This window comes from Haliotis rufescens, unplaced genomic scaffold (assembly GCF_023055435.1).
Source record: "Haliotis rufescens isolate VD_foot unplaced genomic scaffold, xgHalRufe1.0.p SCAF_14, whole genome shotgun sequence".
Taxonomy (NCBI): Eukaryota; Metazoa; Mollusca; class Gastropoda; order Lepetellida; family Haliotidae; genus Haliotis; species Haliotis rufescens.
This window is the reverse complement of record NW_025963824.1, coordinates 15,244,115-15,264,167: the sequence shown is the minus strand read 5'-3', so window position 1 is coordinate 15,264,167 and position 20,053 is coordinate 15,244,115.

Here is a 20,053-nt window from a genome sequence, read left to right as displayed (position 1 = left end):
CCAATCTGGCATTATTGACCTCCAGGTTCTGATTGTCATCAGATATTTGTATTGGGCAGAACCATCCTTACTCTTATTCTGTTTGACATTATTAGCTACCTGTGTTGGTATTGCTTGAGTATAGCACCCCTGTAACCCTAGTGTATGTAGTTGGCTTCCACTGCAATACTGTCCTTGTTGACACTCCATGGCGGGTGGGGAGCAGGGTTGTCGAATCTGTTTTCTTTCATCATGGCTTCCCCACAAAACACTGGTTCTCGTTTCAAAAATAAGAGAAGACACGTTGACACAGATACAGTTTCATCTTCTGATGATGAAACTTGTGTTACTAATGTAGATTCATGGCCTCGATTTCTGGTTGTGGAAGGTGTTCATGGCCAACCACTCAAGATCAATCCTTTTGTTGTTTCTAAATCTATACAAGGAATATGTGGTGATGTGAAGAACGTCACTCGTTTACGGTCTGGTTCTCTTTTGATAGAGTGTGCAAGGAGACAGCAGTCTCTAAATCTGCTAAATGCACATCATTTTGCGGATACTGAGATAGTTGTCTCTGTGCACAAGTCTCTTAATTCATGTAGGGGCATTGTTCGTGATCGGGCTAAATGTCTGTCTGACATGTCAGAGGATGAGATTGAGGTGGAACTGAAATCTCAAGGGGTGACTTCCGTAAAACGATTCACCCGGAAAGATAATGGCAGAATAATCAATACCACTACTTATCTTTTGACCTTTTCACTGTCAAAACTTCCGACATCCATCAAAGCTGGATATTTTAACATCGGAGTGGATATATATATTCCAAATCCACTCCGTTGTTTTAAGTGTCAACATTTTGGACATGGGGCCAAATCTTGCACTCACGATCCAATTTGCTCCCGCTGCAGTGGCAAACATGACAATATCGATTGCACCAATGATATCAAGTGTGCAAACTGCAACGGTGAGCACATGTCCTACTCCAAGTTATGTCCTGTCTTTGACAGAGAATCTAAAATTGTGAAATTAAAGTACACAAACAACATTTCGTTTTCTGAGGCCAAGAAATTGGTAGCAGACCAAGCTCCCAATACTCCTTCCTCAAGGTCATACTCTGCCACAGTTTCTTCTGCCATCAAAAAGGTGAATACTTCATGTCAGACAGCAATTAGCTGGGTCACGGATCAGCAAACTATGCTCTACTCTCTTTCTGAGATGACAACATCCGCTGCAACACAGACTGTTATACCATCTCCCCCTCAGTCTCAACCAGCTGACCTACCTAAACCAGGCCCTGAGCCAGATACTGCTTCTATGCAAGATGCTGAACCTGTGCCAGATATTAACACAGATCAAATCATTGCAACGAAACGTTTAACCAATAAAGAAAGAAAACAGCAGAAACGAAAAGAAGCTAAGGCCCTTAAACATATTAAGGAGTCTTTACCAATCCCTATAGAGGTTCACAACAGCTTTGAACCTCTTGAGATGGAGGTCTCCCCATCGCTGCCACTACAGCGTAGAGGACCTTCCCCACGCTCACGTTCTCCAATTGAGCCTCCATGAGTTGCTCTCCTAATCTAATCCAATGGAATTGTCGAGGACTTCGGCACAATTTCACTGATCTTCAGCTATTAATTCAGGATTTCAAACCATCTGCATTTTGTTTACAAGAAACTTTCCTTAAAACTACTGATAAATTTGATATAAGACAGTATGATTCATACCATTGCTTTTCCCCACCAGGGGATAGAGCAACTGGGGGATCTTCTGTTATAGTGAGGCAGGACGTCATTCACAGTCCTGTTCCTCTCAATACCCCTCTTCAGGCTGTTGCGGTACGTGTAACATTAAATATTGTTTTTACATTATGTTCATTGTATGTACCACCGTCGTTCTCTCTTCGACAGTCTGATATTCAAGCACTATATGACCAACTCCCTAAGCCATGTGTTATCATGGGAGATTTGAATGGCCATAACCCTCTTTGGGGTAGTAATGACACTAATAATAAAGGAAAGATACTTGAGGATTTTCTCTTGAATAATGATTTGTGTATTTTCAATGATGGTACTCACACCTATCTACATCCTGCAACTGGCACTTACTCTTGTTTAGACCTGTCAGTTGTAGATTCCAATTTACTTCAGGAATTTGAATGGTCAGTCCACAATGACCTATGCGGAAGCGACCATTTTCCTACCATTTTACAATCTGTGACACCATCTGATGTTTCTCCGTCATCACGATGGAATTTTACTAAGGCAAACTGGGCTTTATATGCAACCCTTTGCACTAATCATCTAAAACCTGATGGTTTTATTGATGTTTCTGATCCTATAAAACTTTTTTCCGATAAACTAATTCAAATAGCTGATGAATGTATTCCGAAGTCCTCTTCAAATCCTCACATACGTAAACCGTGGTTCAGCAATGATTGCAAACTAGCTAGGAAGGCAAGGAAAAAAGCTGAACAATATTTCCGTCGCCATCCTATGGTCCACAATTTAAATAAATTTAAAATATTAAACGCTAAGGCAAGGCGTACTTTTAAACAAAACAAGCGTCAGTCTTGGCAAAATTATGTCTCCAAGATAAATTCACGTACGCCGACATCTAAGGTATGGAACATGATTAAGAAAATTAAAGGTAAGGGTTCTAAATTTGGTGTTCACCACCTTAAAACTGGGAATGACTTATTAACCGATACTTCAGATATTGCTAATAAACTTGGTGAAACTCTGGCTCAACATTCTTCCTCCTCGAACTATGCCCCTAAATTCCAAAAATATCAAAAGCAGCAAGAAAAGAAAACTATAAATTTTAATTCAGATAATGGCGAGGATTACAATGAAATCTTTTCCATTCATGAACTCAATACTGCCCTTGGGCAAGCTCATGACACTGCTTCAGGGTCTGATAATATACATTATCAACTCTTAAAACATTTACCGCAGTCCTGTTTAGAAACCCTCTTGATGATCTTTGATAAAATCTGGACGTCAGGAGAATTTCCTTCTTCATGGCGTGATGCTATAGTAATTCCCATACCTAAACCTGGTCGTGATCATACTGATCCTTCCAATTATCGACCAATTTCATTGACTAGTTGCGTTTGCAAAACCATGGAACGCATGGTCAATAATAGATTAACCTGGTACTTAGAATCCCATAACTTAATCACAAATATCCAATGTGGATTCCGTAAAAATCGCAGTACCATTGACCACTTAGTTCGACTGGAGTCATTCGTTAAGAATGCCATTGTAAATAAGCAACATGCAGTGTCTATCTTTTTCGATCTAGAAAAAGCATACGACACTACATGGAAGCACGGTATTTTAAAAGACTTACATGACTTTGGATTGCGAGGCCGTTTGCCTCAATTTATATCCAAGTTTTTATCTGACAGACAATTTCAAGTCCGCGTGGGAACTACCCTGTCTGATCATTATAATCAGGATCAGGGTGTCCCACAAGGCAGTATTTTGTCTGTCACATTGTTCAGCATTAAAATAAATAGCCTCTCTAAGGTTTTAAGTGACTCCATTGATGGATCTTTATTCGTGGATGACTTTAACATATCATGTCGTGGTAAAAACATGCATACTATCGAAAGACAATTACAATTATGTCTCAATAAGATAAATAAATGGTGTTTAGAAAATGGTTTTAAATTTTCGAAATCCAAAACAAACTGTTTACACTTTTGTAGGAAATACAAACCTCATAAAGACCCTGAGTTAGTTTTAGATAGCACTCCGATTAAAGTTGTAAAAGAGGCTAAATTCCTGGGTATTATTTTTGACCACCATTTAACCTTTTTACCACATATAAAATATTTGAAAAATAAATGCCTGAAGGCCCTTGACCTACTGAAAGTTGTTTCAAATTCCAAGTGGGGTGGGGATCAGAAAACCCTACTCCAATTATACAGAACACTAATTCGCTCTAAACTGGATTATGGCTCCATCGTCTATGGTGGAGCCTGCAAAAGCAACCTTAAACTTTTGGATACTATCCATCATCAAGGTCTAAGACTATGTCTTGGATCTTTCCGAACTTCTCCTATTCACAGTCTGTACGTTGAAGCTGATGAGCCATCTCTTAAACAACGCCGCATTAAATTATCCTTACAGTATGTCTCTAAATTACGCTCTAATAATTCGAATCCAGCATATGACTGTGTTTTTCACCCCCTTTATGAAAATCTCTATAAAAACAAATCATCGGTTCTACCCCCACTTGGAATAAGACTTCAATCTGATATTTCAGCTGCTCAAATTATTCTTGAAGATATAGCCCCCACGCAGCTTTTGTCTTCTCCACCTTGGCAGTTGGTAAAGCCAGAGGTGGATCTGACATTAACTAAATTAAAGAAATCGGAAACAAATCCACTTATTTATCAACAAAAATACAATGAATTAAGAAACACATACAATACTTACAAATCTATATTTACTGATGGATCCAAGGATAGTGGCGCTGTTGCCAGCGCCACTGTCATTGGATCTAGGACTATCTCCTCCAGATTACCCGATAATAGTTCTATTTTCACGGCAGAGGCCAATGCCATTTTAACAGCTTTACAATATATCAGTAAACAGTCAAAATATAAGAAATTTATCATATTTTCCGATTCTCTTTCTTGCCTGCAGGCTATCCATAACGTATCCTGTCAACATCCACTTTTAATCAAAATTATTGAATTATTTAATGAACTTGCTACTGGCCAATACGACATCGTCTTTTGTTGGTTGCCCAGTCATGTGGGCATCAAAGGCAACTCAATGGCTGATGCTGCTGCTAAAGCAGCACTCAACAAATCTGTGACACCACTTCTTATCCCATACACTGATTTTAAACCTGTAATCAGATCTTATATTTGTGATCTTATGCAAAAGAAGTGGGACTCCCAAGTCGGTATCAATAAATTACATGTAATTAAACCAAATATTGGTTACACCTACTTGGGCTGTCAGTCCAGATTTGAAGAGGTCATTATGCGACGATGTCGTATTGGCCATAGCAGGTATACACACGAATATATTTTAAAAAGCGAGGATCCTCCATTTTGTATCCCTTGTGATGAGAGAATCACGGTCAAGCATGTTCTGCTTGACTGTATTGATTTTTCCATCACAAGGGATAAATATTTCAGTGCAACTTCAATAATGGATCTTTTTAATAATGTTTCGTCTCATTTAATAATTAACTTTTTAAAAGAAATTGAACTGATAAATAAATTTTGATGTACATAATTGTTTCTTAATTTGATAGTGTCTAATTGTGAACTGAGATTGTTAATGGCTGTGCCCTTGACGGGGGTTAAAGTACTGTAAAATTATTGTCCCCCTGAGAGGGCATAGCAAGTCCATATCATTCGACGTCTGTTATTCCTATCATAGTTTTAATCGTAGAATATATGTTCTTTTAAATACAGCTACATTCCCTAATCGTCGCCAACAACTGAAGGGATGATGTAAATCCTGCTGGGGTCCATGCAGGTAGCAAAGGTACTGTAAGTCCCCATGGTCCCCAGTATGGTGATCTACCTTCAGTTGCTGCCGATCTATAGCCCATTTTATAATGTATTGTCCTGTCTAGTAATGTATTTTTATGGTTCCCTGCTAGTTTTAAATAATAATCTGTGATAAGTCTAGTTATTTTACTGTCCCTTGTCGACAGGTTTTTACGGTTTACATGTATTTATTATATATAACTTTTGAAAGTCACGATATGGCTGAAATATTGCCGATGTGACTTAAAATCTTAACTCACTCACTCACTCACTCTACCTAAATAGTGTAAAAATGTATAGATGTATAGATGTAAACACATTTGAAGATACATATGTGTTTTTAAATTTGATTTTGACCGCCCGGGCCAAGTCGGACCCAACACAAGCCAAACACTTCTGATAGAGACTATGTTGAGATTGTAGAGGGGAAAAGGGCTTCACTTTGAGCACCTTGTTTTCTTTAAGTACAGCCATCTGTGACATTATATAGTGGTATTTAGGTAGATATAGTACTAATCTATAGATGTGAATCCATTTGATGATACATCCGTGAGGTTTAAGTTGATTTTGACAGCCCGGGCCAGGTCGGACCGAACATTTCTGACTTGGATTTTCTTAAGAAAATAAAGTTAAAATGCTTCACTTTAACGGCGCAGATTTCTTTAAATGCGATACACCTGGACATTATAAAGTGATGTATAGGTAGATAGAATATTAATACATAGATGTACACACATTTGAAGATACATATGTGTGTTTAAAGTTGATTTTGACCGCCCGGGCCAAGTCGGACCGAACACTTCTGACATAGATTTTCTTAAGAAAATACAGTAACAATGCTTCACTTTGAGCACCTTGTATTCTTTAAATACGATTTACCGTGACATTATAAAGTGGTGTATAGGTAGATATAACACTAATCTATAGATGTAAACACATTTGAACATACATCTGTGCTTTTAAAGTAGATTTTGACCGTCCGGGCCAAGTCGGACCCAACACAAGCCAAACACTTCTGATAGAGACTATGTTGAGAATAAAGTAAAAAATGAGACCAACGCAAATCTACAATCATTGGGAAAGTCTAGAGTTCCACAGCTCTAGCCTGAAATTAAGAATTGTTCTATCCTCCTTTTTAATTTTTAATTTTATTTTGTAGATATGGATAGACCAACCAGGAAAGAAATTGATGGAATATTAATATCACATGTCACCAATGATGCAGTTAAATTCATCACACAATAACATATTAGTATTTGATATTACGAAGGGCATGATCAGGTACATGTTCACTGTAGTAATGTACATACTAGTCAACTTGATTATAATGTTTATTATAGCGCAGCGCGGCATCAACGATTACTATATGATATCCTCACTTGTCATCGATGTATTGGCATCGAACAATGGACGATAATTCGAAATTCTTATTTGAGCTATAAATAGCTTCAACAAGGACAGTACCGGTGTCAGTAAAATTTTCGTAGTTAAAAATATATATCTACAAAATATAATCTAAAGGAGCCAAGAACAATACTGTTTTATTAATACTTACTTCCATGGATAGAATTGAGGCAATCTGGGCTTGCCAAATCGTTCTAGACTTGAGCTGGATTCCTTTTAAATTTATTCTCTATGGTTTGGGAGACATACAAGGATGTCAGTATCGCATTGAGAACTGACGTTTTGGTCCAGCCTGGGTCAGTGTAATGGGATATATTGTGGAGTTTCGGGTTTGGGCTGTTTGCTGAATAGAACAATGGCTCACAAACAAGGGCACAATGTAGAGATTAAAGCATCACCAGCTCTGTTTATATCAGATATGTTATTGTGATTTGAAATATATTTTTGAACAATTGCGAGTTATTGTATACTCTGTATTCTTTCGTCATGGTAGAATATATATTTTCTATGTTGCTTTTTGAATTATCCACAAATAATGAGAACTACAATGTGAACGTCTATCTGGGGATATACAATAATACAACTGAAGGGCATATCTGAAAAATGGGACTAATCGGCTAATATTTCTTTCTTAAACACTGTCCGTTACAGGTATTCTAATCATTATATTATGCTTTGTATAGTTTAAAAATTGAGAAATATTGCATTTCAAATCATGGAAAATTGTGTATCTTTCTACATTTTGAATTCATTATAATTTCTGCAATAAAACCTTAACATCAGATAGTGATATATACGAATATGATCTATACTGTGATAAATGAATTATTAATTTCGTATTATGAGTTAAATAAATTGAAATATGATAGTACAAACAAATTATTTTAATCTGTTCGTGTGAGTAGGAAACAAAAGATCGAGGCAACTCACTGACGTAACCATTTGTGAAAAATCAAATATTAAAAGTTTAGGGGTTTGAACATGTGCATTGAATGACAGACAAGAAAGCAACACAATGATTAAATTATGAATCAAATTATTTTATAAATAAAACTAACTATATAGAAATTAAAAGTTTAATTTCTCATTGTTGGAAGGTGTTTAATAATAGTTTTTGTTTGATTGTTTGTTGTGACGGCAGTTTGTAAATAATCCAGTCTGGGCCAGACAATCCAGTTATTGACATAGAGAGCACCGATCTACGCAATTGGGATACGATGACATCATCAACCAATTCAGCGAGTCTGACCACCTGATTACGTTAGTCGCCTTTGTACAAGCATGGGTTGTTGAAGGCCTGTTCTAACCCGGATCTTCACGGGTATTTTTTTTAATAATAAGGTACAATGAAATTCTGTATATGTCCATAATAAGTGTGTATAAGTAAATGGATAATATATCCATACACGCCAATTAAATGGGTTAGACTGCATATGGTTCATTGATGAACTCTTTTACAAGTCTATATTTCAAGTCGCAGACATGCATTTGATATTCATAATAACTCCACAAAAGCTACACAATGGCGACAAAACGGTACCAGCATCACAGATACCTATAAAACATTTTTGAACATGAGATACATATAATTACTTTAAAGTTAAATCATGTATCTAAATAGTAAGTTAGAAGGATTAAAATTATACACTTCCGACATTTTTCGTATTTTTTTCGTTTGGAGAGAGAAGTAGTGACAGTAGTGACTGGTATCTGATGGGTGCAAACAGGTGTCGAGTCGCTGTCTCAGATGGCTCTTATTTCGTAGCTCTAAAGATCACGACGGCAATACAGATTGTAAAGTAGTTTGTCTCACAGACCCTGAACCATATTATTTTCCCTTCCGCCAAGGCCTTACTGCAATGCTATAGCCCCAAATGAAACATGCCTAGATGTTCAACAGGTTCAGGCTGAAATTTCCATCTCACTTGGGCTCCTTTTAAATTTAAATATAGTTTCTCGTTTTAACCAAAATAATATATTTTCAGAGACTAAGCGTTAGTCTAACCGTGAAGTACAACTATCCAAAAGATCCAAAGCATGTCTATATTTCTTCAGACAGACTCTCCATGTTCCTATCGATATGTATCAAAAGACAAATGAATTAAATATTACAGCACTGGTGAATAGGTTAAATGCGCATGTCGGCGTCGATCCTACAATATCCTTTTGCGCAAAATACATGTATACTGATGAATTAACATTGTAATACTACGCAAATATATGTCCAGATGTATACATCAGTTTCATCTCGTGATCTATATTCGTGTTTTTAGCTTTTTTTCTACAGGAGATTATGGGGTGTTACATCACACCAGAAAGCCAGGTCCAAATTCAAGTTATAATTTCATGGTCCGTCTTGTATGTTGGAAACCAATATCGCAATATGGCTGAATATTGCTAAACGTGGTATTTACCCGATTACTCACATAATTATTCCATTTTCTTCATGCACTTTCTACAATCATCGACGATCACTATCTATAAGGAGGTATATCTATATTCATCCAAATGTCCATACATATATGTCCACATACATATGTATTAAGAAAGTCCCACATTTTTCCTTAAAAGATAAATGCTAAGTATTTCCTCTGTATGTATCTATATATGTAAATATCGTTGTTATGTCAACGCTGATGCAGTGAACGTACCACAGACCTGATGCTAGAATAACATCTAATCTCCGAAATGAACATATTTTACAGAAAAAACCCAGTTGTTAAACAATAGTTATAATATAATATATAAATATAATAAAAAGGAGACAAGAGACTTTCTTCATTTTGTCAAATTTTGGGCTGTATTTGACATATTCTTTCGGGGTCTGTATGACAGACAAACCTAATGCTTTTAAGTATAAAGATAAGTAAGTATAGCTGTTGTATATATTCAAATATGTTTGTGATTAAACCGACCTTGAAAAATATTGAAGGATGAGTAGTAACTATTTATGTCATCATTTTAAATAAGAATGACAGCACATCAGGAAAACATGGCACCTTAATATACGTTGTTAGCCCAATAGTGTTTTAAGTAAGAGCAACATGTATATCGAGAGTAAAGGTTTGGTGCGTTACTTATCACACATTACTGTCAGAAAGTGTGCATATTCTGTTTATTGGCAATAACTGACATGAGGCGATTCATGCGGGTCAATACGATTTACTTCAGAACTAGTATAGATTACTTTAGGTTAGGGGAAAATGTATTTTATTAACAGAACCTTGGATTTCGGCAAGCTTAGTGCTCAGGGGGTTATTTGGGCGGGTTCAAAGGATTCGGGTCCTGGCTTGGGCTTTGTGTTGGACGTGTAGACGGCATTTCTAGGTTTGACGTATCAATGACCAAAATGATGTCTGATGCAATTCTCTAATTTGACTTGTACCGTGTGTTTCCGTGCCTTTTCGGGTGATCAATTGGCTTGCCTTTGCGTGTGTTTGTGGCGGGTGCCACTAGTGGATCGGGATGAGCTCGCCTTTATGCGATCACCCAGTGTCATCATATTTTATGGTGAATAATGAAACATGCTCCTGGTGTTGTCGGAATCGTGCAGTTGGCGCTACTTTTGGCAAGGGTTTCTTGTGATGATGGAATGGCTTATGTCGTTTTCGTCAACTGATAAACACGTGATATAATGTCAGTGTATATGGTCATGTAATTAAGAAACAACAATTGTACGATAAACAACGACCACGACTCGTTTATTTCTTATATGAGATATCAACATTTTGTACAGCCTCTTTAAGGGTGTTATATTAGGAAAAAGTAGACGCTTTAAAAATATTTACCCGTACTTAAATTATGATGACTCCCTGAATAGATTCCGACTGCGTCATTGCCAGATAAATCCATTTTATGAACAGGAGGGTTTGAATTTGGTCTTTCCCGCATATTCTCACACTTTTCTCGTCGATTATATGTACCTTTTCTCCCAATACCGATTGTCATATCGGTCTCACTTTCGGATGCGATTGTTCCGGCATTGAATTTATCTACCTTCCCCAGGTACATCTATTGGGAACAACTCACTAGACACTTCCCTCTCACAAATAACGTCAAATCTACGACGTCCTCAAGTTGCGAGTGCATGTTCGAATCTCCATAAATGACGTCATGATAGAACAAGGTTTTATCGAGAAATATATATCGCTTCCTTCTTCTCTGTTCTTTGCGATTTATCGCGTAGCTGTCTTGGTTTTTGGACAAGCATAGTCGCCTATAACAGCAAGCATGGGTTGCTGAAGACCTATTCTAACCCGCATCTTCAAAGGTCAAGTGTGATTCAACTGATATATTAAGATGAAATAAAACTGAATTATATGTGCTGTTTACATATCAAAGTTTGCCAAATTGTTGCAAAATGTTTGGCCACAGCAAGGCTACGTATTCACAACTTATTGTGGTAGGCACAGTATAACTCATGCTTCTGGACTGAGGGAGGGCCGTATTCCTCCTTGTGGGTCACCTGCTTGGCAATATGGGACGGGAAAACTGCAGGGGGTGAGGGCAGTTAAGTTGATGGTGCAGACAGATAACAGAGATCATTTTACAAATGTGAAACCTCATTCCACAAAAGAAGAGGCGAAAGCTGAAACTTGGTGAGATTTACAGAACAAAGGCAGTTATTTCTAGTTTTTTTACTGACTCTCGAGGATACATTTAATAAAACAATTAATGTGTGTGTGTGTATGTGTGTGTGTGTGTGTGTGTGTGTGTGTGTGTGTGTGTGTGTGTGTGTGTGTGTGTGTGTGTGTGTGTGTGTGTGTGTGTGTGTGTGTGTGTGTGTGTGTGACATCAGTACAGGCACATCCAGTCCCCCAACCCCAAGTCTGCATGTATCAATGCTCATACCTGCAACATCCTCAACCACTTAACTTACTTACACAATCATCTCACTACATGTTCGCCAACCCTCGTATCACAACGCATGCACGCACGCACGCACGCACACACGCGCACACACATCGCATTCATCGTTCCCCTTTATCCCTACAACCATCTCATTATGTCTACGTCAGCCATCATGGATACATGCGCATGCTTACATACATAATCCACCCTCCCACCATTCCCCAACATCCATCGAACTATAACTATATCCGCCTTCATGTATCGGTATTCCTGCTTACATACATACACCCTCCTACCATTCCCCTACATCCATCGCACTATAACTATAACAGCCTCCATGCATCCGCACTCATGTTCAGATTGCATTGCATGCATCGAATTATACGTTTAAAATATCGTAAATATTTTACAATATGTACATATTAAATATCAGCAAACAGCGAGTATTATAACGCAATAGATTTCATCCGTCAAAACATCACAGAAAGAAGGGCAGCCTGGAATTTTACAATGGCATCAGAATGCACTAAGACGTTCAGCTGGTCAGGAGGTGAGAGTTGGGGAAAATTACGATAAACTTCAGTTACAGATTTCCATTACGAATATCTAAAGTGTGAATAAGGATCACAGCTTGCTATAAAGTGTACTTCATCCCTGCAGATTTGGCAATTCCTTAGCTATGAAATTTATATCTAAATGCTCATGTAGACAAAGACCCAAATGTTTATAGGCATGACCATATTATATTCCACGCAAATATCTCCACATTTAAAAACAAAGCTAGATTGAGGCTTTGAAGGCATTAAGAAGTGAAACACTTAAGGAAAAAAATGTATGGATGTCAACGTCTTTATTATGAGGAACACAACGTTTCGGAGTAAAAACTTACTCCTTCATCAGGTGAATTAACGCTATGAGGCAGAGAAGATATATAGATAACTGTAAGAACAATAAAAGTAAAAAGATAGCAAAGGAGGAAACGTAACAAGGGAAGCCAACAGGTAATTGGCGCTAATTACCCCGGCCTCCCGTTTGACCATTGTCCATTGCCCATTACCAATATTTCATAAGATAAGTTTTGGCTTTAATTTGTCCATTGATAATTAACCATCGACGTCTGTTATCTCAACCCTAAAAACTACGAGAATCTGCACTTTACAAATAAGCAATATCGGAAAAATGTATATGCATATAATATCTGGCAATATACACCAAGATCACCTTCTACAAAAATAAGTTTTAAAAGCCGGTTGATATTCGTTTGCGTATTTGACGATTATATAACTTTCGAAATTATCAATCCTTTTCCTATACTCCGACGTTCCTGAGCTTTGCGCTTTCCTAATTATTTTGACTAAAATTATTACCGTTATCATTGTATTAGTTAATGGGAAACGCGTGCCGAACAAGTACGTGCCATAAATTAAAGCGTCATTGTACGATTCCGAACTTATCACGAGACAGTGTTTATGAATCATTGTCAAATAGTGGTGACATAGTGGAAACAATACGCGAAATCGCGCATGCACAGAACGGAAAATTAGGACAAGGCATTAAGCAATCCGCATGCGCAGAACGATTGACTTCAGTACTTCCGCTAAGCGCTTCGAGTACATCGTCAAACTCGGGCCTGTAATCTAAGACGCGAGAACTGACCAATGAAATCTGAGAAGTAGGAATACCGGTAGACGCTGTTGCTTGATTGACAATGTCAATCACGAAAGGGAGGAGCTTGATGATATCGTTCTCTCCCAGTAAATTCCGATGTCAAATAACGACGTTATTTGGACGGAAAAACGATGGTTTGAAAGCGTCCAAATAACGTCGTTTTTCCGTCCAATGACCATATACGGAAAAAAACGACGTTTTCGTGTTTGCAGTGTCTGTTCAGTATATGTGTTTTTTCATAATACCGAGTGGCCATAGGCCTTACATTTATAAAGTAACACATGGGGATCTTCTTGGCTTCATAGCATGCAATATATACATTGACAATTGTTTCGTTATTACTACATTGTTACTTGACCTTAACAAAACGGTAAATTTCGATAACGGATATATTAATCAATATATTTATCAATGAACTGTTTCTCAGTTCAGCGTACAAGGGACAGAGTAGTTAGAAATAGCATTCACTTTCTACAGTGTTTAAATCACAAAACTGACACATTCTGTGTGCCCTTACGATCCCCACATATCTTCCCATTCTCGATAAAGAGTTCATGTGAACTACATCTGCAAATGCAATTCGAAGTGTTTTATTGTTACATTTAATAAGTATTGCCCTCCACAGAAACCATTTTTAAGAGGAAATAAGTTGATAATTTAATGGATACTTATAAGAAAAAGTGCCAGTTTTGATTAAATGCATCTATGAAATGATCTGGTATATACGTGTTCTGTTCTGTCCATACATCAACATAACCAAATGCATAAAGCTCAGATCTTTGAAAGGCGTTTAGAAGTGATACACATAAGGAAGAGAATACAAAGCGTTTAAGAGTATATACTTACGCCTTCATCATTTGCACCTGATGAAGGCGCAAGCAGATACTTCCAAAACGTTGTGTTCCTCATAAAAAAGAAGTTGACATCCATATATTCTCTTCCTTATGAGTAAAGATGATAGGTAACAGAAGATGACAACTCACATCTTTGCATAAACCATGTTTTAGCTAGTCTGACTGTATCAAAGAAGTTTATAAATTCATAATCGTTCAAAATGGATTTTGGTCCAGACACGTTCCAGAAAATAAAGTTTACAGACCCAGTCAACAAGGTGGAATTTGTAGGTGAACCTGCATGAAACACCCTACTATCAACTTTGCCCTGGCCACCCCCGTATCTTGTGTTTGTTTTCTCTCTCGTGCTGGGGCAGAGTGATCGCGGCTGATAGTCAATTCTGTTTTCTTCACCGTGCTTTCGATTAGCGTTCTTCCTGGTTCCACCATAGTTTGGTCTGAGATTACTTTTCTGGGCGTGTGCAGGACTATCTCTTCTCTATATGTCACGTTTAATGTCCTCGGCAATTAATCCTACTTTGAAGAAAAACCTTTTATTTATGATTTCTGTAAGATGCTGTAGTGTATCCCAAATACCAGATTGTGAGAAGTGGTGCTGTACATATCAGACATCAGACGGTAGACCATGTCGATTCTAGCTGTCCACTCCGTCGTGCAGCACACTGTCACCTACATGTTTCTATGGATATCCCCATTCTGTGATGTCAATGTTTTGACGGATATTTGCCTCAGATTTTATTGTCACAGGTCATTTGAATCAACACCCGATTACTCTAGTGCATGCGCCATGTTCTCTATTGTTGACAAAAACAACTTTCGTCAGTTATTTAAATATGGACCAAAATATCCCGAGCAACCTCCTGCCAATTGGGATCACAACTTTAAAATTATTATGGAAGCTGTCGATGAATATGGGCCCAAAGAGAAGAGGAATGTCTTTCAGAGTGGTTAAGTCAGTGCGTGATGTTGTTATTGGTAGAATGCATAAATTTAAACAGAGGAAACGGAATTGGAATGTACCCATTCTGTCCCAGCCAGCTGCCATCCCAAGTTTGTTGTTGTTTCTACTGACAAGGCATAAAAAAACATAACCATTATACGGATGCATGTAGAATACTCCATCATTTGCATTAAACCAATATAACCACCAAGTATCAATATTTATCTCTTAAATGACATGCTTGGATGAGTTTAGACATCAATGTTGATTGTTATTTTCTGAATCTACTTATCCACCTGACAATAAGTTTCGTTTTCATTCATGTACATACTTGTTGGAAACAAGTTTGACGTATATGAGGTCATCTCAAAATTAACCCAAACCAGTTGTTTCACAAGAAGTCGACAAGTTATCTCCCTCGTAGTTTATTTGCGGACATTCAATATAACCACTAAATACCAATATTTGGATATCAATCTGAAACTTTTGATCCACTGCTCATTCCGTTACATGACTGTGTGATTGATGAACATTATTACGTGATGAACAGTGGAAAACATGTCATGGTGAATGCTGGAGCGTGACGTTGCAGAGTAATTATATACATGAACCTCGAAAGTCTCTGGTTTGTCAGAGTCTGGTAATTGTTGACTGGTAACTATTGATACAGCTTGTACCATGTTATTCCCCACACACAGCACAGCAGGTGATACCATATTTCCGACAAGTGCATCTTTGTGTGATATAGTCTTTTTTTAAAATACAGCAGGTACTATCAAGGAGTGCTGAAGGTGCTGCAGGCTGATCTGACTGTATTGGTAAGCAACGTCCATCTATCATGTGCCATCCCCACTCAAATGGAATCACGCTGAACATAGCAGATTAACAGAATATGGTATCGGAGCACTTCGACCCTGTTGCGTGATATTTTATTAGCAGTATAATGTTAGGTACCAGCATAGGAGGGATCTCCCTCTACCATGTGCTACATCGTTGCTGTCCGATGTCAGTCAAAGCTTCAGCTCACAAAAAGCATTGTTTCTACCCATACGGGTCTAGGTTCAAAAGTCTACCACACGTAGCAGCGGTAGGTAGGGCTGACAGTTGACCTTTCCATGTATTACGTGCTCTTTATTCTTCGGATCTGAAGATCAGGATGGCTGAACCGGTGGAAGAGGTACATGTTGATAATCGTGATGTTAATGCCGGTGAACAAGGGTGTAATGCACCCCGTCTACCACGCATTGGTTGAATTTGTTCCCCTGGACCCACGATAGTTGACACAAATGTTGTTGAACACTGGAAATTGTTCATTCAAAAGTGGACGAACATTGAAACTTTGAAAGAGCTCAAACAATATGATGATAGTACCAACTGGCATTGTTGCTGAATAGCATTAGGGAAGCCAGAACTGTAACAGAGATCCTGTCTAAGTTCGATTCTTTCGCCATACGGGAGGTGAGAGATATGTGTTTAATATACGTTGTCGGAAGAAGGTGAATCCTTGGAGAACTTCCAGTCAAGTATCAGAACACTGATTACAAAATGTAACTATTGTGAAGACTGCAGACCTCCGTGACAGAATAGTGCTAGAATCCATGACAGGGAAACCCAACAGGCCTTAACGAAGAAGCTCAAGTTAACCCTGGAACGAGTTATTGGCATTTGCAAAACTGCTGAAAAAGCATCGCATCACTGTGCTACACTGAACACCGAGACAACTGAAAGTGTTAATAAAGTGGGTGTATAAACAAAACATAATGGTAAACGTTGTACTCCTCACAAAGACGACAGGGCAGCCTCTTAAGTCAGAAGCGAGTGAGACTCCATGCACGTTTTGTGACAGGAATCATGTATCGGGCCTATATGAATGCCGGGGTAGGGAAATACTTGTTCTAAATGTGGTTAGCAGAATCACTTTGCAGCTCTGTGGCCACAAAAAAAATTCATAGTTCTGCTCGAGGATATGAATTAGTTCGGGTCAATAGCTCACAAGAATGGATGAATATTGTGGAAATCACGTAAACAGATGTCTCAGTCAATACTGTGCAGTTCAGAGAGAAATACATCAAAGTTCAGTTGAATGTCAAAGATAAAGAAGTCATACTTCAAGTGAACACAAGTCCTATCAACAATCGTCCCTCACAATATGTCAATAATTCGGATATCACTCCTGCCAAATGCCTGCTGACAGTGTGGATCACAAAGAGATACATAGTCTGGCTGAAGCCAGATTGTCAGTCATGAAGAATGCAATAAACATAAAGTACTCCTTTGAATTTGTTATTGTCAAGGAGGATTACGCACCACTCCTTGGTCGTAGTGCATCGGAACAAATTGACATTGTCAGGGTCAATGACGACATGTTGATTGTGCATATGCTGTGTCATCTACAAACTCTAATTCCATCATAGATACGTACACAATAGTGTTTGATAGTGAGCCGGATACTTTTGAAGGTGAAGTGCGCTTTGAAACTCGACCAGACATTGTTTCAGAAAGAGATGCCCAACAAATGGATTTCTACTGCTGTTAGGCCAAAACTCGACTTACCAGGATGGGAGTCGTAATACATGTTGAGAGACCCACTCTGTGTGAAAGTCAAGTGGCAATAACTGCAAATCTCTAGGTGAAATAAGAGTCTGTCTTGATCTCAGACACCTCAATCAGGCCTTTAGGTCGAGAACACTTGACATTACAAATCCTGGAAGATTCTCTTAATTAGTTGGGCCAAAAACGCGTATCTAAGATCAGGCTACTGACACGCACAGCTTGACAAGGAATCTAGTATGTTGACGGCATTTCAAACCTGTATAGAAGGCTTCGTAATGAGAGACTTCCGTTCGGAACATCCACCTATTTTGAGATATTTCAGAAGAAGCTCATAGAGGCGTTGGTGGCCTGCATGGAATTCTGTGCCACACATGGTAGGGGCAAGCGAAATAAGCGACAAGCTAAGTCATTTGCTTTGGTTACTCTGACTCGAAGTCTTGACCATTATGCATACAATCCATGGCATTGATAAAAAAAGAAACATGTATATGTATCCGAATGTGGCATCTTAAGTGGGAGATGTGTTTTCTTGTATCAGTTATCGCAAATATATGTGCAGTCTGGACCAAGGTAAATCGAGATGCCATATTATTATTATTAGGGATATGATCTCTCCATGTCGCGAATCGGCGGATAAATATATCAGTTCAGATGGTAACAGGTTCTTGTGTCCTGTCTGATGGCAATTCATGAAAATTATTTATCCAAAACAACAATTGTTAATTATATTATGTGCCCTGGTCAGCGACCAGCTATCCCCGAGGACGAATTATCGTCACACCCGTTATAGCTCAAGTGATCGCCACTCATTTACCTTTGTTGTTCTATTTATTAGAAGAAAGAAGTATTTGTCCTGCAATGATGAGCAAAATAGGCCCTTGTTTTGAAAAATATAAAAATGCCAGATATGCACCTTAGAACACACTCCCAGTTGTGTCAACTCTGCACAAAAAATATCCAACAAAATGATGCACATTTAGTTTGGTCATTACTCACACTCTTTCTGTGATGTCTTCCCTCCAAAACGATTTTAATATTTAAGGTAGCATTTTTTTTTCAAATTTCATAACCTAAATATATATCTCGAAATCGATATCTAAGCATGAGTAAATTGAACATTGGTTTCTGTCTGTTGGCGTCATAAAAGGAATCGATGGAAACGTTTCCACAGACAGAAATAAGGGCATATATTTATAGTTTTACAAACATCAATGTTATTGATTATAATGGTACAATCAACTTTATACACAGAAAGGTTCAGAAAAAAAATTGGAAAAATTGGCGATGACAGGTACTCTATTTAGTTCCAATACTTCTGACAAATACCTGAAATATATTTATCGTCAAGTACTGAAAATACCTTTCACTTTTTAGGTAAGGAAATCATGAAATATGGGACGTCGAAATACAGACTAACGCTAAAGAGGATTTAAACGTCACAGAAGAGGAAGTTTCTGACTTACATGTGGAAGCACAGGACCAGAGCACAGCGCCCCTTGGAAGGAACTGCAGTGGGACAGTGACAGTGAAGTTCATGTATGCTGAGGACAAAGATTCCTTCAATCAATCGTCTAAATCAAACAACAAAGTAGAAGCTGCAGAAAAGAATTGGGGGGAAACAAACGATTCATGCTTAACATCGTCATTTCACAATTTGTCAGGATACAAGCTTGGGAGCTCACAGAAATAATTTGAACATGAAGAAATTTATTCTGATTCTGAATATGTGTCCGGCCACACGGATATAAATTATTTGGTGAACCCGTTGACAAAGTTCAAAACAAACTTACACAAGAGGGTGACCCAAAGTTCACATGTGACCTCTTCACACCTGACCTCTTCACACCTGACCTCTTCACATCTTCACACCTGATGGACTTATATTACTTATTCAATAATTGTTAGGGCCCTGTCAATAACAAGCCTCAACCAAGTGCGATATTCGTTTAGGTCCAAATGCTTCTGGAAACTTATTTTGACAATATTGGGTAATGGCGATCAGGATTTTAAGCGGATGGAAATGTATGGGATCACTGCTGACGGGAGATTCCCTGCCAGGCCATTTCGGCATATCTTGGCGAATATTATTCAAGCCATGAAACGAGAATTTGATCCATATTATGGTGACTGGCAACGGAAAGTATCAACTGGATTATCAGAGAAGGTACCACAAGCTTTGGCCCAGCAAACAAGTGATACCAGTGTTTGTCTTTCCCTTGACGGCATAAAGGTAACACCAGGTCTCCAAAAGAAAAAGGGAGATATTAATCTGCTTGGTAAGGA